The sequence below is a fragment of the Scyliorhinus canicula genome, chromosome 2, assembly GCF_902713615.1.
Source record: "Scyliorhinus canicula chromosome 2, sScyCan1.1, whole genome shotgun sequence".
Lineage (NCBI taxonomy): Eukaryota > Metazoa > Chordata > Chondrichthyes > Carcharhiniformes > Scyliorhinidae > Scyliorhinus > Scyliorhinus canicula.
Window position 1 is genome coordinate 261,876,653 of NC_052147.1, and position 27,643 is coordinate 261,904,295.

A 27,643-nucleotide genomic window follows, 5' to 3' on the forward strand; every position below is an offset into this window, starting at 1 on the left:
AGGGACCATCTGCGCAACATTCATCAAAATGGGCCACCTGGTGACGCTGTTGAAGGAGTGCTTCAGCAGATTTAAAATGCTTTTGTTGTTGGTGTGGTGAGTGCTGCCTGCAACTGGCATGTCACCGCGGGTTAAACACACTGGAAGTCAAGGATGTTCAACTGCACCCTGAGCATCAGTGGAATATGTGGTTGTCAGGATTTGGCTCCAGTGAGATTGGGCCGTGTGGGAAAGCCGGCACAGCTGCGGCTCCTGGATGGAGAATGAAATGAAAAAATGAAAATCGCTAATTGTCACAAGTAGGCTTCAAATGAAGTTACTGTGAAAAGCCCCTAGTCACCACATTCCGGCGCCTGTTCGGGGAGGCTGTTATGGGAATCGAACCGTGCTGCTGGTCTGCTTTCAAAGCCAGCGATTTAGCCCTGTGCTAAACAGCTCCTGGTAAATGGCACTGATATGTGGGACAAGTAACCCATTGGTGGACAGATCATTTCTCTGACAAAGTTCTGAACATGATAACACATTCTCAGGCTTATCCTCTGCTTCTGTTGAAGAACTTGTGAGGGTTGTTACCATGGGCGGGATTCCCTAATCCCGCGGCAGAGTGTCCACGCTGTCGTAAACGCCGTCGCGTTTTACAACGGCATGAACAGGCCGACCCAACGACTAATTCTGGCCCCTACAGGGGGCCAGCAAAGCATTGGAGTGGCTCACGCCGCTCCAGCTGCTGATCCTGGTGTGAACTAGGTGCCGCGGCGTCCGCGCATGCGCAGTGACTTCCTTCAATGCGTCGGCTCCGACATAACATGCCGCAGGACTACAAGGGCCGGTACATAGGAAAGGAGGCCCCCAGCTGGAGAGGCCGGCCCGCCGATTGGTGGGCCCCGATTGCTGGCCAGGCCACATCGGAAGCCCCCCTCCCCCCCCCCCCCAGGTCGGACCCCCCATCCGCCCCCACAGCCCGCCACCCGACCCTTACACGCTGAGTTCCGGCCGGCTGAGAGCAGGTGTGGACGGCGCCGGCGGGACTCGGCATTTTCACAACGGCTGCTCGGCCCATCCCGCGCCGAGGATCAGCGGGCCGGCTGCGTAGAGTGGCCCCTGACCGGCGCCGCGCCAACCACGCCGGCGCCAATGGCGTCGATTCTCCACTCTGCGGAGAATCGCGTGCCGGCGTCGGGACGACATGGCGCAATTCCCGCCGGCCGTGGGGATTCTCTGGCCCGGCCCCGGGCTGAGAGAATCCCGCCCCCAGTGTTTGTTTGTTTGTTTTTTAAATGAGCTGATATAGCTTTGTATTGCGACCAATATGGAAATGTGATGTTTCCTTCTTGTTTAATGGTTAAGGTGATATCTGAAATGTTACCCAGTTGATTTTCCAAACTTTGTTACCGTTGACCGTTTAATAAACAGAATATTCTTAATGGCTGCAGGTTGTGTATGCTGTTTGCTCCTGCTTTGGCTGAAAAATGCCCGAAGGCCCAGTTTGTTTTCTGCTCCCTCTTCTGCTTCTGTGGCCTGGAATAAGCACAGGGAGGATGTAAGCAGGCCTGTTTTTGGTCTATGGAAGGGGAAGGGGTGCTCTTTCAATTCAGGTCATGATTGTTCCTGCCTTTGAGTCTGCTGCTGGGAGCTGCCAGAGTGGTGGGGGGGGGGGTTGGAGAGAGGCAGAGTGACCCAAATGCTTTCCAGCTGCCTGGAAGCTGTGTGTCTGTTTGCTTCTGTGGTCTGCAGTAAGGAAGCTACTGACTGTGCTGATGGAGGGGAAGGGTGGTGGCCTGATTCAACTGAGCAACTTGCTGGAGGTATGAGGAAGTGCTTTTGCAGCTTGCTCGTGCATTTATTGTATTGCTGACTGTTCAATGTGTGTAAGCTGTGTGTTTATTTGTAACTGCCTCTTTTACTTCTGTGACCTGGACAAAGGACAGGTGGGAAGTCAGGGTGCCCTGCCACTGGTACAGCAGGAGGGGAAGGCGCTGGTCCAATTCCACTCAACAACTTGAAAGTCTTCAAGAAATGCCTTTGCAGATTGCTGGTGGATTTATTGTGCTGGTGATTGTTCATTGTTTCATGTCTGGACGCCTTTTGTATTGTTGCTTGTTTATGTTTAATGTCCAGAATCCGTGTGTTTACTATTATACTGATAAATGGTTACTGTATGAGATCTGGAGGCCCTGTGTTTGTCTGCTGCAGCACCTTTTGCTTCTGTGGCCTCTAGTCTGGAAGCTACTGCCAGTGCTGGAGCGGGGCAGGGGCACTCTCTCAATCTTCCACCATACATGTATCTTTCCCGGTATATTGTTATGCTCACCCCTGAGAGGTTTTCCACTGATGTGGGTCCATTGCTGGAGCTGCTGGAGAAGGGTGGGGGGAGAGTTATTTTACTGTTGACTGTTTGATGTCTGGAGCTCATGTGTTTGTCTGCTTCAGCCCTTTTTGCCTGAGGCCTCAAGTCTGGAAAAGGGTGCTTTCTCGCTCTTTCACCATGTTCTGCGTCAGTGTGACTTTCCGGTGTATTGTTGCGCTACCCCCAAGCGGCTTTCCACTGATACGAGTCTGCTGCTGGGAGCTGTGAGAGGGGGGAGAGCAGCAGGGTGATATGGATGCTTGTAACTTCCTTGTACCACCCTGGGACCCATGCTACTTCTCTCCTCCTATTCCTGGGACATCATGCCTCTTCCAACCACTACAGCGCCATGCTTGGAGGGACCAGAGAGCTGCCCGCCAATTTTCTACATTGCTAGGTAAATGCTGGTTGTAGCTGTACTGGGACATCTTGGCAGGGGCATGGCTAGTTCTAGATCACAAGTCTTCAGTACTGTTGTTGTAATGCTGAAAGGGTCCATTGCCTTTGCAGCATTCAGTGTCTTCAACTGTTTCATATTGCCCTGAGTGTAGGAAAAATAATTGATGTACACAAGAGCTCCCAAATAACTTATTAGCCTTTAAAGAATAAATTTAAAGGAATGTGAACCATGGCTAAGTGACTGAATGGGAGAGAGGGAAAAATATGCTCTTAGCATTTCAAAAAGGAAGCATTTGTCAGCCTTTCCATAAGTTTGAGTGGAAAGGAATGGCTGGTCAAAGTAACTGTGAAGAGGGCGAAATTATCATATTAATAGGCGGAGCAGAGTTGACTCTCCCAATGGTCCACTCCTGGTCCTATTTCTAGTATTGGACTGGCAGATCATTGCCTGATCCAAAACTCACAAAGTGGACTTGGGAAGGAGATGAGAAAGGTTTGACTCGCCCACAAAACAAGTATACCTTACTCAGTGGGAACACCATCAAAGTTGCAGTACCTGCAACATTGCTCATTCTTGAACACATAAGGTTCATAATGCAAGGAAAGAGACGAAAATGGCAAGCCCTGAATCTCGTTCAGGAGGCAATCACAGACATTATTGAAGCTAAGAGCTGGTGCAATCTTTTGTTTTATGGGAAATGGGCATCACTGGCGAAGCCAACCTTCATTGCCCATCGTGATGGTGAGTTACCTGTTTGAACTGCTACAAACTGTAAGGTGTAGGTGCAACCACTGTGATGTTAGATAGGAAACGCTAGGAATCTGATCTAGTAACAATGAGAAAATGCCAGTTTATTTCCAAGTCAGGATGGTGTGTGACTTGAAGGGCTATGTACCTCAGCCTTGGAGGGGGTCATGTTCCCATTAACCTGCTGCAGTAAAGGTTACAGGTTTGGAAATACTTTCAAAGAAAGATTTGGCAAGTGGCCACAATGCATCTTGTCAATGCTGCATCCGGTTGGCATTCACACCCGTTTGCCTTGTATGCTGGTGGTGGAGGGAGTGATGTTTAAGGTTATGGATGATGCCAAATAAACAGGCTGCTTTTTCCTGGACAGTGTTGAATTTTTTGAGTGTTGTTCGAACTGAACTCACACAGGCAAGGACCCTGTTTTATATCTTTTCCCGCTTTAGATACATGGACAAACAGACATGCACTAACTGAAATTGCTTATTATCACAAGGAGGCTTCAAATTAAGTTACTGTGAAAAGCCCCCAGTCGCCACATTCCGGCGCCTGTTTAGGGAGGCTGGTACGGAAACTGAACCGTGCTGCTGGCCTGCCTTGGCCTGCTTACAAAGCCAGCGATTTAGCCCTGTGCTAAACCAGCCCCTGGTTTAGCACAGGGCTAAATAGGCTCACATAGACATTGCATGCTGCATACTACAAGACAGATTCTGTTTGAAAGTGTCTTACAGCCAACATCCAACATCTGTTCCCTTCTTTTTTGTGACTGCTGATCTGAAGTAAAAACCTAGCTATGGAACCAATAACCCAGAGTCAGCCTTTAACACAAAGCTCTCACCAATGTTGGCACATCCTCCAATCTCCCCCCTACCTGAACCCATCCTGTGCGTGTGCTACCAATGCACAGAGCACTGAATTGGGCCGCTTGCATGAGAAGTAACTCCAGATGTTCCTTTGAGAAATAATAGGGTGCTAGACAGATGCAAGACGTCTTCTCCCCTACCCCCCTCCGCTTTAAAATGGGAAGTAACAGTAAGTCGTCATAGCATTTTTTGATTAGGTTAATTGCTCTTTTAGGCACTTGTTCCTTCAACCAGCTCAATTTGTACTGAGCTGCAAAAGGGGACTGACAGTTCTACATCCCAATGACACAGTGATCAGGGCAGGGGATGAATGGGCTCCATTCATTCAAGCTCAGATGCATGTACAGAATATGATTTAATGACTTCTTGTACCCCGCCAGTGTTTACTACAGATTGAAAAGATGCAGATGGGGTACGTCATCTCTTTCCAATGAGCAGAACCTGGCAGTTGCCGAAAGCTTTTATTTTAACCCTATAAAAGCAGATGGCACAATGTAAAATTACCTTGAGACAATCTCTTGAGTCATCTTTAAAATTAAAATTGACAGTGGTGTTCTGAATTTCCACCGGTAGTCTGGTTACAGAAGGAAACCATTTGGCCCACTGTATCCGTGCCAGTTCTCTGCATTGGTTACAACAGACGCTTGCAGGTTTGTGAAACAGATTGACAGCATGGAACAGTGCAGTGTGAAATTCAAACAATCAAAGAAAGGGTTATTTGTGGCGATATGGAAGTTCATGGTGAAGCAATATGCAGTGAGTTATTGAGAAGGCCTGGGAGGATTCTCTGTTCCTGAGACACAGTGTTGATGCCGTGGTAGAATTCGTGGACTTCTATGACAGCAAAACTAGCGTGGCACCTGGATCAATACAGCAACTGTGGAGGGGCTAACACTGGCGCCACATGGAGCACAATTGATTCCATTAGAAAATGGTGCCGGATTCGCTGGGTCCGTGATTGACACTCGAGAGGCTGACAAGCTGCAGCCGCATATACACACTTCACTCCCCACACGCACATATCCCAGCCAACAATATGGTACTGGTCGTGCTGGGACGCGCCCATCCCATTGATGGGATGACTGGGGCCGGACAGCACCTAGGGAGGTGACCTGGGGAGGGATACCTATACAATCCAGGGCCCTAAGGTCACATTGGCAGTCGGCGGCAAGTGCAGCAGGCTGTCCATGCCTGTCCACCCCGACCCCCACAGCCCACCTCCTGGCCGCCAACAGCTACTCCCCCCGGCCCTGGCAGAAACCCTCGGAAATCGGTACAACTGTCCGAAGACTATGGCGATGTTGGACACTTTCTGTACCCCCTCTCTTCCCCTCAGCAGCCACAGCACCTGTTTCATGATTTTTAAAAGCACAAGTGAACCTCGCCGTCGGGTATTCTCCCCAGTGGAGGCGGAGAATCACAGGGGCCCCGGAGAATATGGGATCAGGCCCGCTATTGTTATGCAAATTGTGTTTACTGTACCTATGGAGTGAACGGCATTAACGCCGCTGTTGAGGCACCGGAGAATTGCGATTTGGTGTGAACCCAGTATCCGCCATGATTTCGGTGTCAAAACCGATTCTCCACCCAATCGCCTTTCCTGATTATGGCGTCAGCCAACGGATAATCTTGCCCCCTGTGTCTAAGTGCGTTTATGTGTTTTATTTATTCTAACGTGCTTTATTTATTCCAACATGAGGTGTGTATGTATGCATGTATGTGTCTATGTGTGTGCATTTGCATCGGATAAGCATTCGGATCCTTACAGAGAGAATTAGCAGCTGTAATATTCTATACATTGTCAGGTAAAATTTGCAAAAGGCACGGTGGGCGCGATTCTCCGCAAATGCGGAGAGTCGTGAAGGCTGCCGTGAAACTGGTCGTGTTTCACGGCAGCCTCCGCGCCCCCTCCCGGGACCCGTTTCTGCTCCCCGGTCGGGGCTAGCAGCGGGGCCCCGTGAACCTCGGCATCGCAGGCTTAGCGAACTTCGTTAAGCCCGCGCGCCAAGGTTAACGGCGGCTGACGCAAATGATGATGTCAGCCGCGCATGCGCGGATGACATCATCACGCATATGCGTGAAACCTGCGCATGCGCGGGCCGTTATGCCCCTCAGCCGCCCCGCGGACTGATCCAGCGGGGCGGCGGAGTAACAAAGAGTGCGCGGGGTTCGGACCCGCTGCCCACCAATCGCGGGCCCATGCCACCCTTGGCACGGCCGTGGTGCGGCCGTGCCAATCGGTGCAATGGTTCTCCAGAACGGCACTTAGCGGCCGTTTTCACGAACTGTGAGAGCAGGTGTGTTAGAGTTCGTGAAAACGGCCGTAAAGGCCTGGAAAATCGGCCCATCGGCTAGGGGAGAATCGCTGCTCGCCGTGAAAAATGGCGAGCAGCGATTCGTGTCGTGGGGCGGCCGTGGGGGGGGGGGAGAATAGTGGGAGGTCGGTAAAAATGTCGGGAAGGCCCTCCCGCTATTCTCCGACCCGTCATGGGGGGCGGACAATCGCGCCCAGTATGTTTGTTGCACGAAATCAGCCATGTGAGTCTAGAAACGTCCAAAAACGTGGGCATATAAGGGGCGGAATTCTCTGTGAATGGGGCTGTGTCCCGACACCCACGAGAAAACGGGTGCGAATCACTCTGGACTTTCCTGGGACCCTGCACTTCCGGCCGCGGGTCTGCCCATGTGCGCCGCGGCGGCCCCGCGCAACATGGTGGACCCACACAGCAAGTCAGGCCCAACAATATAGGCCCCTCCTACATCGGGGGGGGCGGGGAGTGGGGATAACCTCTGTATTTTGGTAAATCTTCATTGACGAACATGGTGAAATGCTTTGGGACTTTTAAATAGCTTTTGACTGTATTGGGTGAATGAGTGTAAGGTAAGTGGCTAGAGTGATAGGATGGCGGGTGGTAGAGTGGCAAGGTTGTGGGGGGCAGGTAGCAGGTTGGAATAGCGGTAGTCCAGGTTAGATGCATCGGCTATGCTAAATTGTCCCTTTGTGTCCAAAGATATGTAGGTGAGGTTATTGGAATAGGGTGGGGGATTGAGCAGGCATAGAGTGCTCTTTCGATTGACCGAATGGCCTCCTTCTGCACTGTAGGAATTCTATGATTCTAGGTGGCAGTGTGGTAGGTGACAGGATGGTAGGGTGGGAGTGGGAGGGTGGAAGTGTGGGTAGTGTGATGCAGACAGGTCAAGTTGCAAGGTGTCAGAGAGTCAATGGAGTCGGACGTCCAGGGTCATCGAAGGTCAGGGGGTGTCAGGGGGCTGGGAGGGAGTCGCAGCAGGGGGTTGCGGTTTCAAAGGAATTAGGGCAGTAGGGCGTCAGAGGAAGTCAAAGGGTCAGTTAGGAATTGGGGGTCAAGGAGGAGTCAGAGGGTCAGGGGAGTCAGAGGTTTGAGGGGGATTCAGATGGCTGATTGGGGTGGGGGAAGGTTTTTGAGAGTCGAAGAGAATTGTTGGAGCAGGGATGGTCTATTTTATGTGCTTCCCCTGGCAGAAACACACCTAACAAGGGCACTCAGAGGGCAGCCTATGGATTTTCTCCTGTCTAACATTTCCTGTGCAACTATCCAGGTAAGTAAGTCAGAACTGTCCAAAGTCTCCAACTCGATCACAGAATTGGAGACTTTTACAGAGGGTAAACTTCCTGGGTGATTCCCAGGGAGCCCTTGAGTCGACTGATTTACCACTCGAATGCTGAGCTGTTGCACTCGTGACCTCTGTTTCTGAAGTCTGTTAGCCAAGCTATGCCAAATTTCTTGCAACATTTAGCGTTGGAAGACGTTGGAAGTCTGTGCATCTTCCGGCATACCTCCAGAGTATGACCAACCAGACACTAGAAGACCTAGGCCATTGTTTCCCCCATGAACCCGTGAAAGGGATGAATGTTCGGGATCTTCACTTTGACAGTTAACATCAGTGCAAATTAGAATTAAAAGCTGCGTTGGAGTGCCATCCCCCCCCCCCCCCCCCCCCCCCCCCCTTTCTGGTCGGATCACCCAGCATGCTTAACCTGCCAAATCAGACTGGATTTTACTGCCACCTCCTGGGTTCCAACCTGGGGACTAAGTGGGAGTTCTCGAACACACAAATGCCAATAGAAGATCTTCGAAACAATCTCCCGGAAGGCAGCTTCCTGATTGACCACCTCCGTACTCCTCACTGAGGACTTGCAGACCTGCAACCTCAGCAGCCCTACTGGGAGAGGTGAGGTGCTGCCAAATCAGGTCAGGGACCACAAAGGATGTGGCTTCACTGACCAGCATAGGTCAGTGAAGACACTAAAGACTCTCAAAACCAGTAGGGGCATTGGGATAGAGGCATTTTTTCTCACAAAAGTGCAATAGAAATCTAGATTTGGGGAAGCAGTTGCCTAGTGGTATTGTCATTGGACTAGTAACCCTGAGACCCAGGGTAATTCTCCATGGACATGGGTTCGAATCCCGCCAGGGCAGATGGTGGAATTTGAATTTTTTTTTTTAAATCTGGAATTAAAAGTCTAATGGTGACCATGAAACTATTGTCGATTGTCGTGGAAAACCATCTGGTTCGCTGATGTCCTTTAGGGATGGAAATCTGTTATCCTTAAATCTGGTCTGGCCTACATGTGACTCCAGACCTACAGCAATGTGGCTGACTCTTAAATATCCTCCGGGGTGACCAATAAATGCTGGCCCAGCCAGTGATGCCTATATCCCAGACACGAATAAAGAAAAAAGGAATTATCTGCCTCAAACATGGATGCTGGGTTAACATCGATTGATTTTTGTTTCACAAAGTTAGCAAGGGACTAGAGTAAAGACAAATGAAGCTGAGACGCATATCAGCCATGATTTAATTGATTAGCGGATCAGGATTAAAGGGCTAAAAGGCCCACTCCTCCTCTTAATGCTTCTAATGGTCCTCTCGCAAAATCCATTGTGATAAACTACGGGCTGCATTCTTCCGCCCCACCTGCTGCTAGATTGTCATGGGTGGGAAGCAGACCATGTAAAGGTCTATTGACATCGGGCAGGAATTTGCGGTAGGCGAATCCTGCCCTATATAATGAAGTGAATATAATTTATATTGTTTCCCTGTGAATAGATTGGTTTTCTGTCACACAGTTGACACCAAGAGACTAGAAAATGATCCATGTCTGTACCATTCCCACAGAGTATACATTGAAGAAATGTCTTAATTTACCATGGCCAACCTCAAGAGCTCATTAAACCACTTCTGGCACAGTATGGCAGTTTGTGGGCTGTCGGAGGTTGCACTCATTGCGTCTGCCACCTCTCTCTATAAATGTTGGATCAGCCCATTTGGGGTTTTTATCCTCAAGTGCGGAAGTCTTCTTCTTTTCTGGAACTTACTTCTGCCAGAAGGATATGCATCAAAACCATTTGTAAACCTTGGAGCGTTTAATCAACCAATTTATAGGTTGTTCCATCGAGCCTCATCTGCTGTTCCCTGGCGAAGACATGTGTGGGGCCTACCCTCAGTTTTTAACCCAGCTTTGCACTTTAAAAGATGTCTAGCCATCTCATGATTGTCCTGCCAATCCAGCATTTGCTATCCTTCAATTTTTCACTTCTTGTGTCCTGTTTGCCAGCAGAGCCATGCTGTTTCACTATCATGCCAGGTGTTTCTTCTGCCAACCTGTCAGTGCTGACCTGGCTGACCTCTTTCCCAGTCATCTCCTGAAATGGCCACTTCTCTAATCTTTGAGGTTATAGGCACAATGAGCACTTTCAGAACTTGCTGCCAGTGAAGCCGAAGAGAGCAGGTCTGGGGACATTCAGGGACTAAGGGGTTATATATATATTCACAGCATTCACCAGGCAAGCTGCCAGATTGAAAAAAAAAAGCAACATTTCTTGCTGGCTGTTGGCCTTTACAAATCTTGGCAGGTTAGCCTTAGGGTAGCAGCCAGTTGTGCTCGGATCATGCTCCGTGAATTGTACTGTACTCGTGGTGAGAGCACAGCTTAAAATTATTTCGTCGCCCACCCCAAATACGAAGCAAAGTATTCAGTAATCACCCTCTACAATGCTGCCTTTGGCAGCCACACAAAAGGCATATTATGTGGAGAGGTGTTTACAAGGGGGACTTTCTGCTCCAGTGCTCCCTGAGCAAGGGTCTTGCCCACCAGTCAAGCCTAGGAGTGGGCTGGGACACCTCCGCCTGTACCTTCCCTTTAAATGGAGATTGTGTTGTATAAAGAGGCCGCTCACATACAGGTCAGTACGGTGGTTCTGGTCAATATATTCTGAACCCCTTCAGTTTAAAAAAAAAATGGGAGTTGCGTACATGAATTGAATGGCCAAGTCATTATAACACATGTGGACACAAAGGCTCTTTGCCCACAGGAAAGAGTTGGAATTCGAGATAACACTAATCAATAATAGTAGGAAGACATCAATTCAAGAGAACACAGTACAGTTGTCACTGGATTTTCCCACTTTTATACGCACATCAGGCTAAAGGATGTTATTGTTGGCAACTGAAACATTTTTGCCTTTTTGGCTTCTCCTTGGAATCAACGTCAACATTCAAGGTCAAGTTAGTTACTCGGCAAGCTTCCTTTACTTTGCCCCAACAAATTACCTTGGCAACAAGCTCAGAAGAACATTCCAGGCTGCACCAATATTATCATTTTTTTAATTTCACACACCAGACATGTCTCTGCGGTGCCTTAGTGGGAGCGGCATTTAGTTCAAAATGAGGGGTGGTTTCTGTGCTGGGCCCAAAATTTCCAAACTTATTTTGTGACAATCACGTTGGAGATAGTAGTTTTTTCTTTTAAAAAAGAAGAGATTCAAAATCCCAGTTATGTACTGAATGAATGAAGCCACGATATTTTCCACAGTTTAAAACGTGGAAACCCAGAGAGCAGGAGTAGGACATTTAGCGCTTTGAGCCGGCTCCACCATTCAACCTGATCATGGCTGATCCTCTTTCTCAACACCATACTCCTTGACACGTTTAGGGTGCGCTGTACCCACTGCGTTGGCCCGGCACCGATACAGTTGCTGGGTGCATAGTGGGAGAGGCCCAAAAAAGAGGGTGCTGAGCAGATCGCAAGTCACCTGACTTGTGACGCCCGGTGTGATCTGGATCGCGCACTTGCTGGACGTGATCCATATTTAAATGAGCCACTCAGGTCAGGTAAATATGCGCGGTCAGTTTGAAGCTGCATTCTCCCAGCGCTGATCAGTACTGGTCTCCACAAGCAAAGAAGAGGTGTAATGGCCACACCGGGGGAGCTCGGAAGCTATTGGAACCCTCCAGGTGGTCGGGGACGGGGCAAAGCAGTACCCGGGCACCCTGGCAGTGCCTCTTTAAAAATGGCGCCCCAATCTCTGAGGAAGCGGTCGAGCCGGCGAGTTTAGTTTCCCACTACACAAGTGTGTGATTTATCGGTGAGAAACTTGGCGAGCCCCCCCAAAAATGACTAAGTGTGGGTGAATACAAGTCTGGATCTCACGAAAAATGCCACTGGGAATCATCCCACTAAACCTGCCCAAAATTATACTAGTCAATTTTTGGGCGAATTGCGCCCTAGGGGTGGATTCTCCGATTTTGAGGCTATGTCCCCAGGCCGGCGTAGGAACAGTTTGCGACAGAAAAAATGTTGTAAAATGGCCACCGATCCTCCACTAGACTGTGGGCGAGCATCAAGGCAGCATAGAGCATCTAGCTGCCGATATGGCCTGGAGAATGTCCGGGTCCTTGGCCGAGCATGCGCACAGCGGAGGCCTGAAGTGCCCTGTGTGCAACATGGTGCCGGCTGCTCGTGGACACAACCTACAAAATAGTGCCCCCCCCTTGACTGGCTTGTATGCCGTGGTCCACCCCCGAACAGTGCCCTCAGCCCCCGGCAAAGTGACCCCCGCCTGCAGATCGGCCCTCCCCCGACTGTGGTGGCGCTGGACTGAGTTTGCCATTTTTAAAGAGGCACTGCCAGGGTGCCCGGGTACTGCTTTGCCCCATCCCCGACAACCTGGAGGGCTCCAATAGCTTCCAAGCTCCCCCGGTGTGGCCATTACACAAATCATTGATGTATATTGTGAATAGCTGGAACTAACATGCAGAATCAACATGTGTTAAACGTGGATGAACGGGCAAACTGTGGTTGATTATAAACTATAAGTTACACATTAAATGGCAGATATAGTGAAGGCAGATCTTACTCAGCAATCCACAAAACATATAGGCATTAAACTCAGTCACAAAGTCCTTCAAAACGCTGTCTTCCTTATGAAGAATTTCAGTTCCTCTTCTTTTAGGGGCTAGTCTGATCCCCCACCAACAGCAGCGCATGACCAACCCGTGTCCCACTGGTACAGTCTTCACCAAAAATGGCACAAATTCGCAAAATCTGCCGAACCTGGTCTCGGTGACATAAACCCACCAACCTAATATTAATCGCTTATTGTCACAAGTCGGCTTCAATGAAGTTATTGTGAAAAGCCCCTAGTCTCCACATTCCAGCACCTGTCTGGGGAGGCCGGTACAGGAATTGAACCCGCGCTGCTGGGCTTGTTCTGCATTACAAGCCAGCTGTTTAGCCCACTGTGCTAAGCCCCTTATCACCAAGTAACAGAAACAATAGAAGCAACTTATTCTTAGCTTCTGGATCTGAGCTCAACCTTCTTTAATTTGCCTAAATGGCACCGCTTGACTCATCAATAGTTACTACCCAGCTTGGCTTGATCTGTATCCTTTTACACCTTTTAGCCAGATCCAGTCTACCCAAAGGTTTTGGCTTCCAGATACCCATAAGACCATAAGACATAGGAGCAGAATTAGGCCATTCGGCCCATTGAATCTGGTCTGCCATTCAACCACAGCTGATATGTTTCTCATCCCCAGTCCCCTGCCTTTTCCTCATAACCCTTGATCCCATTATTAATCACAAACCTATATATCTTTGTTTTAAAGACACTCAGTGACTTGATGTTCACAGCTTTCTGCGGCAATGAGTTCCACAGATTCACCACCCTCTGGCCGAAGAAATTCCTCCTCATCTCTGTTTTAATGGATCGTCCCTTCAGTCTGAGGCTGTGCCCTCGGGTTCTAGTTGTTCTTATTACTGGAAACATCCTCTCCATGTTCATTCTATCCAGGTCTCTCAGTATTCTGTAAGTTTCAATGAGATCCCCCCTCATCCTTCTGAACTTCATCGAATACGGAACCAGAGTCCTCAGCCGCTCCTCATATGACAAGTTCTTCATTCTGGGGATCATTCTTGTGAATCACCTCTGGACCCTCTCCAAGGCCATCAACCTTCCTTAGATATGGGGCCCAAAACTGCTCACAATACTCCAAATGAGGTCTGACCAGAGCCTCATACAGCCTCAACAATACATCCCTGCTTTTGTATTCTAGCCCTCTCGACATGAATGCTAACATTGCATTTGCCTTCCTAACTGCCAACTGAACCTACATGTTAACCTTAAGAGAATCCTGAATAGAACTCCTAAGTCCCTTTGTGTTCCTGATTCCTGAAGCCTTTTCCCATTTAGAAAACAGCCTCTGCCTCTATTCTTTCTACCAAAGTGCATAACCTCACACTTTTCCACATTGTTTTCCATCTGCCAATTCTTTGCCCACTCTCCTAGCCTGTCCAGGTCCTTCCGCAGCCTCCCTGCTTCCTCAACACAACCTGTCCCTCTACAGATCTTTGTCAGTTTATTTTTGTTTCCTGAGAAACTAGCAGGGTCAATTTCCTTTCGATGTTTACCTTTTCTGTTTCCAGTAAGGGCCTGCCTCAAAAGATGCAAACTTAAAAAGCACAGATTTCCTCATCATGTGTGAAAAGGTCAAAGGACACTGACTATCCCACAGATGGTCCATTTTGAGCAAAGTTAGTCCCTTTGTCTCTCTTCAGATGTTCTGGAAGGGCATTGGCGACAATGGAATTCTGTGTTGAGCCATTCTTACGCCTGGCAAGATATTGCAGTGGTTTGCCAAATCCTTCTGCAGGTGGATGCCCAGGAAACCCACCTGCCAAAGGTGTATTCGAAGGGTTTACAGGTTGATTCGCAACCTTTTTGGCCACATTATGAAGCAACCTTCCGTGGCCATCTTGTCCTGGGGTGGGACTCGAACCCAGAGCTTCTGATTCAGAGGGATTGTACCCACTGTGCCACAAGCCGTTCCAGCATCAGTCTAGATTTACAAATTGTTTTTGCATTATGCCCTGAGGCAGCTGCGAAGAACATCTTGCTGACACAATTTTGGCAATTTTCTAAAGCTTTCATGAATTTCTCACAGCTGCTGAACAGTATATTAAAATGTTGCAGAGAGAATTTTGATACTGAGAAACACAGAGATGCACAAAACTGAAAGCATTGATCATAGAAAGAGGACTGGATTTCAAAGAGATGCTCCTGTAGTAACTTAATATTGAGTGTAATTAAATCATTATCAGTATTGATCTACATTGAGTGATGTTAGAGAGGATAAAAGCTATGTTGATGCAGTAACTTATTTATGCAGTACAATCACTTTATTAGTCTTTGAAATGTATTCATAGCAAATAAAACAGATTGACAACAGCATGATAGTGAATGTCCTTTAATACATTTTACATGAGGTCACTGGTTTGAGCACTGATTTTGTACCTCGAGTGAATCTCTCAATTCAACCATGTCATCAAGCGAGCCATCAAACACAATCTTGGCACCACCAAGGTGGGAAACAATGAACAATCAGATGATAATTCATCACAAGACATTATACCATCTCCTGCCAAGTTGCCAGTTCAAGTGACACCAGTATTCACAGCGCTTGCTACAATGCTGAAAATAAATGGGGCGCAATACTCCCAAAATTTCCCAAGCAACTTAATTTGTGTGGGTATTTCAGGGAGTTTCCCGCCGGCTCTGGCGCTCAGTTCCCCGCCGCAGTTCAATGACACGTAGGGCTGGATTCTCCGTCGGCCGACACTGATATCGCGGGCGGGATTCTCCTCTACCCGGCGGGGTGGGCCGTATCGGCGCCGAGGAGTGGCGTGAACCACTCCGGCGTCAGGCCGACCAGCAGGTGTGTGTAATCCTCCGCACCTTCGGGGCTAGGCCGGCGCCGGCGGGCTTGGCGCCGCACCAACTGGCGCCGAAGGACCTCCGCTAGCTGACGCGAGTTGGCACATGCACGGGAGCACCAGCTTGTACTGGCGTCATCGCAGCGCATACGCAGGGGGATTCTTCTCCGCGCCGGCGATGGTTGCCGGAACCACCGTGACCCCCCCCCCCCCCCCCCCCCCCCCCCCCGAGGACTCTGCAGGCCGCCCGCAGAGCCAGGTCCTGTTGGTACGGACCTGGTTTGACGTACACCGGCAGGACCGGCTAAAAACTGGCGGCCACTTGGCCCATCGCGGGGCGAAGAATCAGCAGGGGGCCACTGCCAACGGGCAGTGACTGGCGCGGCGCGTTTTCCGCCCCCACTGAAAAACTGGCACCACAGAATTCGACGAGCGGAGGAGCGGAATTCACGCTGCCCCCCAGCGATTCTCCGACCCGGTGGGGGGGGTCGGAGAATCCCGCCCCGTGTTCGGTGATCGAGCGGAGAATAGATTATAGCGCCGAAATCGGGGCCGGCGTCGGTTTGATGCCGGTCTGCTCTGCTCCGCCCCTCCAAACAGGCATCATCGTGACATGCGCCACACTCCATTTCAACGGCAATGCGCATCATCGTCTGGCCCACCTCTGATGCTCCGCTCTCGATGGGCCGAGTTCCTGGCGCGGGAGATGTGTGGTCCTAACCGTGCGGGGACCCGGCGTGATTGCTGCGGACTGTGTCCAGCGCCGCCAGACTCAGCCGAAATCCATGCCACTGGCCGGGGGGGGGGCTTCTGCAAGGGCTGGGGGGACTGGTGGGGGGTGGCCAGGAGGTGGGCTGTGGGGTCACGGTTGGTGGATTGTGGTGGTGCACGGCCGGAACCATGTTGTACCTCGTGACAGTGCAGGTCATCAGCCTTGCGCATGCACTTGCCGGGACCCGGCCATTCTCCAGCTGTTTCCGGTGCGGGCAGCAGGGGTTTCAGTCGGCACCAGTGCTAGCCCCTCACCAGTGTCGGAATCGATGAGGGTTGCACGCCAATTTTTTAATTGTAAAAGAACACCCATGCTCCGCTGGCACTTAACTGCCGAAATGGAGAATCCTGCCCAGGATCCCTTTCTCACTAGTTTAACCCACACTTAGACGGCTGGATTCTCCGATCCTGCAGCTATGTCCACAGGATCCATCTGGTCTTACTACCAGAAAGTTGATGCCGCCCCCACACCGGTCCTCTTCCCAGTGGGGGGCTAGCAGCCGCGCAGTGTAAAGCCCCCGGCGTGTAAAGCGCCGTGCAACATGGCACCAGCCTTACGCGGACCCAGCCTGCCAAACACTTCCCCCCTGTAAGCAGCCTCGCCACCCCTGGATCACACCCCCACCAGTCCCCCCAGCCCCCGCTGAAGCCCTTCTAGGAACCCCACCCATCAGCCACCTAACCTCCCGGAGGCCCCTACTTACCTTCCCTGCACTCCCCCACCCTTCAAATCCCCCTCCATCCTCATTTCCTGGGCATGAACCCCCTTACCACCTGACCCTTGGCAGTGCCACCCTGGCGCTTGGGCACCCTTGCCCTGCCAACTTGGCATCAAGGCAGTGCTCCTGCTGGCTTGGCATTGCCAAGGTGGCAGTCCAAAGGTGCCAAAGGTGCCAGCCACTTTCCAGGGGGAGGACCAAGGAGCCAACTCCTGCACTTACCCTGACCACCCTGGGGTCTCCGGTGGCCTGGGAGACCCCGAGTGTCGTTCGCCTGGTCCACATTTGTGTAGGCCAGCACTGATTGGCACCCGGCTGCAGGCTCCCTGTGGAGGCTGAAGAATTGAGGGAGGCCGGTGAATGCCGTGCAGGTAGGTCGTAAGAAGCCGGCAATGTTACACTCAAGTGAGAGCACAATGCCGACGGAGAATCGCCCCAACAATTTCACCATTTTTATTCTGAGATGTGCAGCCACAATGGACCATTTGGTTTTATATTCAATTGGATGAATGATGGTTTAGCGTGTTCAGTTCGCAGCATCTTGCTGATGAGCGATAAGAAAGTGCTTCACTCCATCACTTGCAAAATCCAGCTTGGCATCTGTTATGAATGTGGGACAAAACGTGAGACAAAATGTTCTAAATGGGGGCTGGTGATCATACTAGTTCTGCCTGTGTACAGGCCCATGTGATCTTCAACCCAAAGCCATTGAAAATCGAGAGTGAGTTTTCACAGAAGAGGGGCAGCTGTTTTTCTGGGCACAGAGACACACAGACACCGAGGCGCACACACACACACACACATACACAGAGAAACAGAAAAATCTTCTGTGAAGAACAGAGGGTAATGCTGTTTTTTTGAGTGTTGGCCACCAAGGAGGATGCTGAGGAAAACTGATTCTCTGATCAAAGAGATGGGACTTGTGGAGATATAAGGAACAAGGGTCTTTATTTTTTTGCCCTCTTCACTACCGGGCATGTTTTCACCAGGGGGGACTTGTAAACTATTACGAGCGATCATTATCATAATGAGCAATAGGCATGTTGGAAGTCGGGGGCGAGATTCTCTCAGCCCGGGGCCAGGCCGAAGAATCGCCGTGACCGGCGCCAATTGTGCCATGCCGCCCTGATGCCAACACGCGATTCGGCATGTGGTTGGCGTGGCGCCGGTCGGGGGCCGTGTCTCGACCTGGGATGGGCCGAGCGGTCGTCGTAAAAATGCCGAATCCTGCCGGCGCCATCCAGACCTGCTCTCAGCCGGCAGCACCTCGTCCTGGAAGGGTCGGGGGGGGGGGGGGGGGGGGGGGGGGGGGGGGGGGGGGTCCGACCCCGGGGGCGGCCTCTGATGTGGCCTGGCCTGCGATTGGGGCCCACGGATTGGCGACCCGGCCTCTCTGGCTGGGGGCCTACTTTCTTCCGCGCCGGCCCCTGTAGCCCTGCGCCATGTTGCATCGGGTCCAGCGCGTTGAAGGAAGCCACTGCGCATGTGCGCGTTGGCGCCGGTGCCACTGCGCACGCACGGATCCCGTGGCGCCCAGTTGACACCGGGATCAGCAGCTAGAGAGGCGTGAACTGCTCCAGTGCCGTGCTGGCCTCCTGTGGGGACCATAATTGCTGATCCTGAGGCTGTGTTGACGCCGTCGAGAAACGCGACGGCTTTTCTGACGCTGTCAACACTTAGCCTCAAGTTTGGGGATACGTAGAAGACTTGTGTAATTATCTCAGTAGAGACCAATCATGTGTTTATTTATTTATTTTTCAAGCTAAAACCTCAGACTAAGGGCGGGTAAGTTCCGCCCTAAGAGAATGAAGGTGCAGGTTCATGGTTTACATCAAAATAATTTTGCTATACAAAAATCAAAGAATACCACAGAATCACAGAATTGTGACAGCACAGAAGGAGACCATTTGGCCCTCCAGATGAGCATTGTGACTTAATGCCTTTTCCCCTGCCTTTTCCCCGTATCCCTGCACATTGTTTCTATTCAAGTAATCATCTAATGCTCTCATGAATGCCTGAATTGAACCTGCATCCACCACACCTCCAGGCAGTGCATTCCAGACCCGAACCACCTCATGTGAAAAAGATTTTGTCGCATCACAATTTCTTCCTTTGCTTTCAATATTTGCCTCTCGTTCTTGATCCTTTTATGACCGGGAACAGTTTCATAAGTTCTGAAAATATCGGAGTAGAATTAGGCCATTCAGCCCATCTTTTTGGGCTTTCCCCTTATTTCTGGCAAGGAAGTTACTTCAATTCCTCTCCAGCCATTCCACATTTGCTGATATCCAGTTCAATACAAATGTTTCTAACATCTTGCACATAACCCCCCTGGAGTCTTGAATCTAAAACTCTTTCTCTCTCCTTTCCCAGCTTGACAACCCCTTGGAGATTAAATCACTATTCAGAGTCCTTCAGTTAATAAGAGGTTTAAACACTTCTTGCCAACACACAGAATTTCATATGAACTCTGCTCAAAAGAAATGTTTTCTGCAGCAAGCCTGTTCTAAAGTAAAACTAAAACCCTGCTTGAAAGCTGAGCCACACCCAGAAACAACTCACCCCTGTAATTAACTTTGTGTTAACCCTTTACCTATTCTATTCTTTACCTTCCAGGTAATTTGGTCATCTGATCAGTTATGGGAAGGTTAACTGCTTTTCCAGAAATCATCTCCTGAAGAAAATAAGGGCTGAGATTTCCCATACCCCTACTAGCGAGTTCAATGGTGGGCAGGGGGGTAGAATTTGCCAGGAGGCTCAATAATTGCGGCCCTGAAACTGATGGTGCCCACCATGGTGGATCGGGAAACACACTGGAAGCCAGCCTGAAATTGACGTGCATCCCGCCAATGGGATAGGTGAAGGCCCAATGGCCCACTCCTGTTTCTCCACAGTGCCAGCTGGAAAACATGCCACTGCAAACCACATTCGGAACAGTGTGATGCCGAGATGTCGGGATTCACCTGAACAATACCTGGGGCTTCCTCCGGAACTCAGGAAATGAAATGAAATGAAAATCGCTTATTATCACAAGTAGGCTTCAATTAAGTTACTGTGAAAAGCCCTTAGTCACCACATTCCAGCGCCTGTTCGGGGAGGCTGGTACGGGAATTGAACCGTGCTACTGGCCTGCCTTAGTCTGCTTTAAAAAACAGCGATTTAGCCCAGTGTGCTAAACCGATGGAGGCTGCCGGTGACTCTGGAACCCGGAGGACCGCAGCAGTGGGAGACAGAGCCATCTAAAGGTGGACCTTCCAGATGTGGTATCCTGGAGGAAGTTCACGTTCCAGCCTCAGAATGTTCCCAGAAACCCATCTTCACTTTCTTCAGTAATGGGTCGCTGACAATAAGCACCTTTTCAGTATGGCGCAGGGATAGGATGGCAGATTGCGTGCCATCAGACCTGTCTCCCCATGGAATACTGCGAAAAAAGGGTTGTGTAATTAATGAGGTCAGGGCCAGAAGATTTGGCATGTTTCCCCATCGCCCTCCACAGTGCGAAGCACTCCACCTTTCCACACCACCATGGGGCTTAGTCCCCAGATGAGAGACTTCCACCTCAGTTCTCAAAGGGACAATTTTACCAACATACCTCAAAGATTCCTGGGCTATCACAATTGGAAGTCTCTCCTTAATGTGGCAGGAAGAAGGGAGCCTGATGAAAAGTCGAGGAGTTTGGAACTCAATTTTAAAGCAATATATCTGCTGGAAGCATCACATAAGGTAAAGAATGCCATAAGGTATATTTTAGTTGTGTTACATGGTTAATGGGGAAGTATCTTTTCTTTAGTTTGCTGTCTTAGTTGCCTGTTGAGCCATTTTTTATTTATGTTGATTTTGGTTTGTATGCTGCAGGAAAAGTCTTAAAACAGTCCAAAGATGTGCGGGTTAGGTGGATTGGCCATGCTAAATTGCCCGTAGTGTAAGGTTAATGGGGGGATTGTTGGGTTACGGGTATGTGGGTTTAAGTGGGGTGATCATTGCTCGGCACAACATCGAGGGCCGAAGGGCCTGTTCTGTGCTGTACTATTCTATCTATCTATCTAACATGAAGAAGTGGATTCTCTACTAAGTGTCGGTCATGGGCTTCCTGATTGGGCGATGAACTAAGTCCTTTCACTTCCTCTTTTTCACAGCGGACAGCAATTAATTGTTTTTGATGTGGTAAGGAGCTGTCAAATATAGCAAGACTGTTTACAAATTTTGGGTTTGCATCAATGCACAGCAATGGAGATGCATTTAAGCATGAAGGGAAAGATGGATCAACAATCCATGGAGCACCTATCTGCGGAGTAATAAAACTGTCAATTACTGGCTAACTCAATGTATTGCTGTGATGGTCAGTGGGAGATGTTGGGTGGCGGGGTGGGTCCCATTATTCCCATGGTGTGGGAGGCAGAATTAGCATTATGGGAGAAGGGGGATCTGCCGCCGGAACCTGGTATCAGGCCGCCAACTCAAAATGATAGCCCGTTACCGGGATTGTGATGGAACCCAGCAAGCTTGCCTTCATGCATAAATTAAAATGGTAAAGGAGAGGGAAGCACACATGGATACCGCTCCTAGCACCAGTGGAGATCACAAGCAATCCTCCACTGGTGGGAGCACTGAGGGCGGGATTCACCGTTCCCCGACGGCAATATCGTAATCGGTGATTAGCCGGAGAGTCCCTTCCGATGCCCAAATCGGGGGTGGCGCCGGTTTGACACCGGTTTTCTATCCTCCGCCCCTCCAAAACGACATCATCGCATCGCTCGCCGAACACCATTGGAGTGGTGTTGGCGCTTCACCTGAAGGCCCGCCCCCAATGCGTGACTGCTGCAGGTCATCGCCATGTGCAGAGCGGCCACGGACCCTGCCATTCTCCAGCTGTTTATATTGTGGGAGCCGGGGGTTTTACTCGACACGGCTGCTAGCCCCTCACCAGTCATAGGATCAGTGAGGGTTCGGCACCAATTTTGGCATTGTAAAATTCAACAGTTCCCAGGCCGGCGTTGACACTTGGCTTCAAAAACATTGAATGCAGCCTTTAGTTTCCAGAATCCCGCCTGAAATCCATTCCTTCAGTCATTTCTGTTGATGGCTGGTGAATTAGTTTCTTTTTAAAAGTTGTCAGTCTCTATGGGAATAGTAACGCACCTCAAAGCAGAATGAGGATGATAAACCAAGGTCCTGTTCTGCCAATTTTGGGGATCATTAAAGCATATAAATCCTTGGCTAATTGCCCTCTTAAAACAAATAGCCAGATCTGCTCCCTTGTAGGATTGTTGGGGATACAACGGTCTTTCTTACATTTTTCTTCAGTTCTCGGTCCGAAGGCAGGTCAAATCCACAATGTTACAACGAGGTGGAGATGGTTGACAGCTTCAAATTCTTAGGTGTGCACATCACCAACAATCTGCCCTGGACCACCCACCTATACTTTCTCAGGAAACTAAGGAAATTCGGCATGTCCACATTGACTCTTACCAATTTTTACAGATGCACCATAGAAAGCATCCTATCTGGCTGCTCCACAGCCTGGTATGGCAATTGCTCAGCCCAAGACCGTAAGAATCTACAGTCGTGAACACAACCCCGTCCATCATGCAAACCCGCCACCCATCCATTGACTCTGTCACACCTCCCGCTGCCTGGGGAATGCAGGCAGCGTAATCAAAGACCACTCCCGTCTGGGTTATTCACTCTTCCAACATTTTTCCATCGGGCAGGAGATACAAAGGTTTGAGAGCACGCACTAACAGATTGAAAAACAGCTTCTTCCCTGCTGGTACCAGACTCCTGACTGACCCTCTTATGAACTGATCTCTTCACACATCTTCTCCAGTGAGTACTACTACACACCGTATGCTTCACCCAATTCTATGTCTATGTATTTACATTGTGTATCTATCGTCTGCCCTGTGCTTTTTCATGCATAGAACGATCTGTCTAGACTGCATGCAGAACAATACTTTTCACTGTACCTCGGTACATGTGACAATAAAATTAACAGATCCAACAAATCCAAATCCAACAACCTCCATCACAGGTAGGGCAAGGGGACAGGCGCCAAATCCACCCAAGTTGTGGCAGGGATCAAACCCCATGCGGTTGACACCAATATGATCCACACCATGCGTTCAGCCAACTGAGCCAACTATCCCCCTCCACCCACCTTAAGCAGTCTGAGTTACTGTGGCAACATACACTTTTGCATTCATGTTGCAGTCCTGGAGCTATGAATATCATAGAGCCATAGAATCCTTACAGTTCAGAAGCCAGCCATTGGGCCCATCGAGCCAGCACCAACATTCCGAAAGAGCACTCCGACAAGGCCCACTCCCCCACCCCATCAGCGCAACCCCAGATAATGATGGTCAAGGCTCGAATTTCTTTCCATCACAGTGCTGTTGAGGAATCTCTCCAGCTCTTACTGCCTGCCATTGGCATATTTTGGAAGGATTGACAAGTTGCTAATCAATCTGATTGACCACATTATGTCTGAACTTTCCTTGGCCATCAAACCCGGCAGTCAAGCTTGAACCTTCAGCTTTTAGCTTAGAAATGAAGACACTACCATGGCAACACAAGACCTCCTTACCTACATTAATAAATTACATTCCACCACAATCTGAAATCTGATAGCCAAACATATCCTCACCCCTCCATCAGCATCAAGCCAGATCCGGGCAGCACAGTAGCATAGTGGTTTGCACTATGGCTTCACAGCACCAGGGTCTCAGGTTCGATTCCCGGCTTGGGTCACTGTCTGTGCAGAGTCTGCACATTCTCCCCTTGTCTGCATGGGTTTCCTCTGGGTGATCCGGTTTCCTCCCACAAGTCCCGAACGCCATGCTGTTGGTTAATTGGACATTCCGAAGTCTCCCTCTGTGTACCCAAATAGGTGCCGGAATGTGGCGACTAGGGGCTTTTCACAGTAACTTCATTGTAGTGTTAATGTACGCCTACTTGTGACAATAATAAAGATTCTTATTATTATAGATGAACACTGTGTTACCGAAGAATATTGACGAGCATGCGCTCTTCAACATTAGGTGCTCACCCGGTGAAAGTACATACTAGACTAAACAGAGGATGCAGCATGCTATAGAAAGAGCCACGTGATCCCGCAGGACTTCTATGAACGGGTGGTAAATCTTCATCTTGTCATCACTGCCTCCACTCCAAGCCGCTGCATTTCAAAGTAATTCAGAGTTGATTAACAACTTTGAGGCAATAAGAGACTGTAGAAATAAAAATCTTTCTTTGAAGAAAAAAGCAGAGTTTTGAATCCGATATTTCCGATATCTTGGTGTGTAAAAGTCGGTTGTAGATGCAGAGCAGCCCTGAATCAAGAGGGAATTGCCCTTCAAAATAATGACCTTGAAATTAGAGGATTAGCATTTGAACATTCAGCGTATTAACTCCCTACCCTGCTATGTGAAATAAAAGGAACAGCCTGGCCTCTTTGCTACATTTAATGGGCTAGATTTTATCAACCCAAGCAATGGGATTGGAAGCAGAGGTGTGTGCGCGGGGGGGAGGGGTGGGTGGGTGGGGGGAAATCTGGCAGGAACATTCTTTTGTTTTTAATAATTTTACCCCATTCCATGTGATTGACAGGAACTATTATCAGGGATCAGGGGTTATGGGGAGAAGGCAGGAGAATGGGGATGAGAAAAATATCAGCCATGACTGAATGGCAGAGCAGACTCTGTGGGCCGAGTGGCCTAATTCTGCTCCTATGTTTTATGGTCTTATTATACGTATAGCTAACCCAGGTCAGTGGAAGCTGCAATGGGATTACAACTCTCAATTGCGCTTAAAGCTATTAGTGTTCCAGTCATTTTAGGCACAACGCAACATAGGGTTCTCAGAGGCATGGCTGCGAGTTGTGTTGGGTTGGCTGTGCAGGATTGGTTTAAGTGCTGCTCTCTCTTGTTAGCAGGGGGCCAGCGAGTGTGGTCCTGGAGAATCAGCCAGCAGGACTATCAATTGTGGCGTGAAGCCCGTGGAGCCTTGTTAAGCGGAAAGCCAACCCAATGTGCCATCATACGCTAGACTCTCATATTCTCCAACGGCTTCCCAATTGCCTCTGAAACGGTGAGGTGCAACGAGAAGCTGCAATATTTTCTTCACAGTTAGGTGCTACTAGGTGTGGAGCAGCAAGGGGATTTACGTGTCCATATACATAAATCGGCAAAAGCTAATGCATCGGTGTAAAAAGTAACCCAAAGTCTAGGAATGATGGCTTTTATCTGAAGAGGGTCAGAATTCAAAAATGAAGATCTGGGGTGGGATTCTCCAGTCCGCCAGCTCAGTTTCCTGGCACGGCATGCCCCAGCCTGCAGCAGAATTCTCCCTTTCCCTCTTTGGCTACCCCACGCCGGAGGAAGATCAACGACGTCCAGCAGGCCGAACGGGTGGGTTGGCACTAGATCCCCAACGACCCCCCTCCCAATAAGAATGGGCCTGGCACAACTCCTGCCCATCACTGTTCCATGCCCCGGCCCACCCAATTCCAGGAGTGCCACCCACGGCGTCCACTGACTATGGCCACCCCCCCCCCCCTCCCCCCCCCCCCCCCCCCCCCCCCCCCCCCCCCCCACACACACACACACACACCCACGCTGAACCACAGTTGTGGCTAACGATGCCCCCTTTATTTCCTCGCAGGAGAAGCTGGACCACAACGGATGGGGGAGAGGGCCCAGATGGATGTCGAGGTGCCGGACATTGAGATTCCTCCCCCACTATGGGAACGGGCCATGGACCTGTCACAGGGATGGCTGAGGGTAGATCTGTCCAAAACATAAACATTGGCGTACGATGCAGAAGTGACGGTCCACCAGGCTCCACCCAGACGGACTGTTACATGTGAGTTGTTAATGCCAAACAGAATGACCCATTCCTCTCACGGACCACATGTCCATTCTCCCGCAGGATCCTCATCCGACGGTGCCGTCTCATCCGAGGTGGTGCCCTCCCCCCCCCCCCCCTTCCTCCCATCAAGACATCTTGGAGGATCACGGCGCCGAGGTCCCAGGTTCGATCCTGGCTTTGCATGGGTTTCGCCCCCAGAAACCAAAGATGTACAGGCCAGGTGGATTGGCCATGGTAAATTGCCCCTTAATTGGGAAAAAAATGAATTGGGTACTCTAAATTTTTTTTAAAAGAGAAGAGAGCTCTAAGGATGCCACCATTGATGCGTCACAGCTGTTATCCCCACCATCCACCAGCGCAGAGGCATGCACATTGGTGGGCTATGGTCGTGGGCAGGCTTCTGGGGCACTTTCTGGTGAGCATCACACAGTTGCTGATGCACATCAGGTGGAGGCAGGAATACCCAGGTGAGACAGCAGTCGGAGAGTTGCTGGTTCCCAGGATTCTGCTGGGTCCTGGTCAGATGTGAGCCTCTGGATCAGGGTTACCCGGAGCTGATGGAAATGTTACAGTGTGGCCGGGACATTCAGAGGGGGATGTCAATGACACTCCAGCAGGTCCATAGTCGTTTAGAGGAGCCGCACAGTCGGTGACGGTCATAGCTAAGTGCTCGGCAGAATGTCCGACTCGCTTGGAGATGTGACCCAGTACCAAGGGGTGCTGCGGGACATGTCCCGCTCTCAGATGGGAATGGCCGAGGCACTGTGGAGCCTGGCCCAGTCTCTGAGGAGCATCGCCAAGGGCATCAACACCTTGGTGCAGACATCAGGAAGCTGCAAGCGCTGGCAGAGCCAGATGATGCAGGGGCAGCTGGTCCTCGAACTAGTTGCTCCCCCCCCCCCTCTCAAGGTGAACCTCAGGGCCCTATGGGCACTGAGCATGACGAGGGCACACTCGGTGCCAACCCAGACCTGTCCCATAGAGTGGGGGTGGTGGCCACCAGCTCCTCCGAATTCCACCCCTCTGATGAAACCTCGGCTCGAGGTCAGCACACAGAACAGGGTGGCAAATCTGGGCATGTGCCGTCGACAAGTACACCTTGGCCCTCCAGCCCCAGAGCCCCAAAGAACATCACCAGGGGCATCATTGCCACAGGATGAGGTAAGCAGCTGGCTGTCTCCACCACAGATGTCCATCCTGGGGGGACATCTAGACGTAGCAGTAGAGCTAAGTAAGTGAAGCATGTTGAGGACCACTAAGGGCACCAAGGGAGGGGGGAGAGAGTGGCGGGGGTTGGTACAAGGTGAGGGAGGGTGAGGGAGGCACCATTGGGAATGGGGAATTGTATGACACCTGTGACACATTAAAAACCCTTCAGCACATTCAGTAAGATGCCTCTATTACTTTCTCTGTCCTCCGAACCCTTGGCCCATCTCTCCAAGCAGCTCCCCATCCCCGTAGCACACATCCACTCTCCGGCCATGGACATGCCTCCGGACCTGTCTTCCATCCCCTGTGTGTTCAGATGTTGGCTGCTGCATGTGTGGTGTTGCCTCACGCAGTGTTCAAGCACAGTGTCCATCCAGCAAGGTGTAATTGGGATGCTAGGCAATGACTCCCACATGCTACGTGGATCGCCCATCCACTTGGGTTGTGTGAAGTGCTCACTTAACCACGTTTGCCCATTCCCTATTAGCAATAGCTTTCAGCCGCACGGCCAGAGGCCTCGGCAGTCAGTGGGGGTCATGGGTGGTTGATTGGACATACAGGCAGAGGCTAGGATCACCCCCGGAATGGGTACACACGATCCACAAGTTGGTGCCGCGTGGGTTAGTCTTTCAAGCGCCTACACCCCCATCCCTCCTACCCCACCCCTCCCCCCTTCCCATGGCAGCC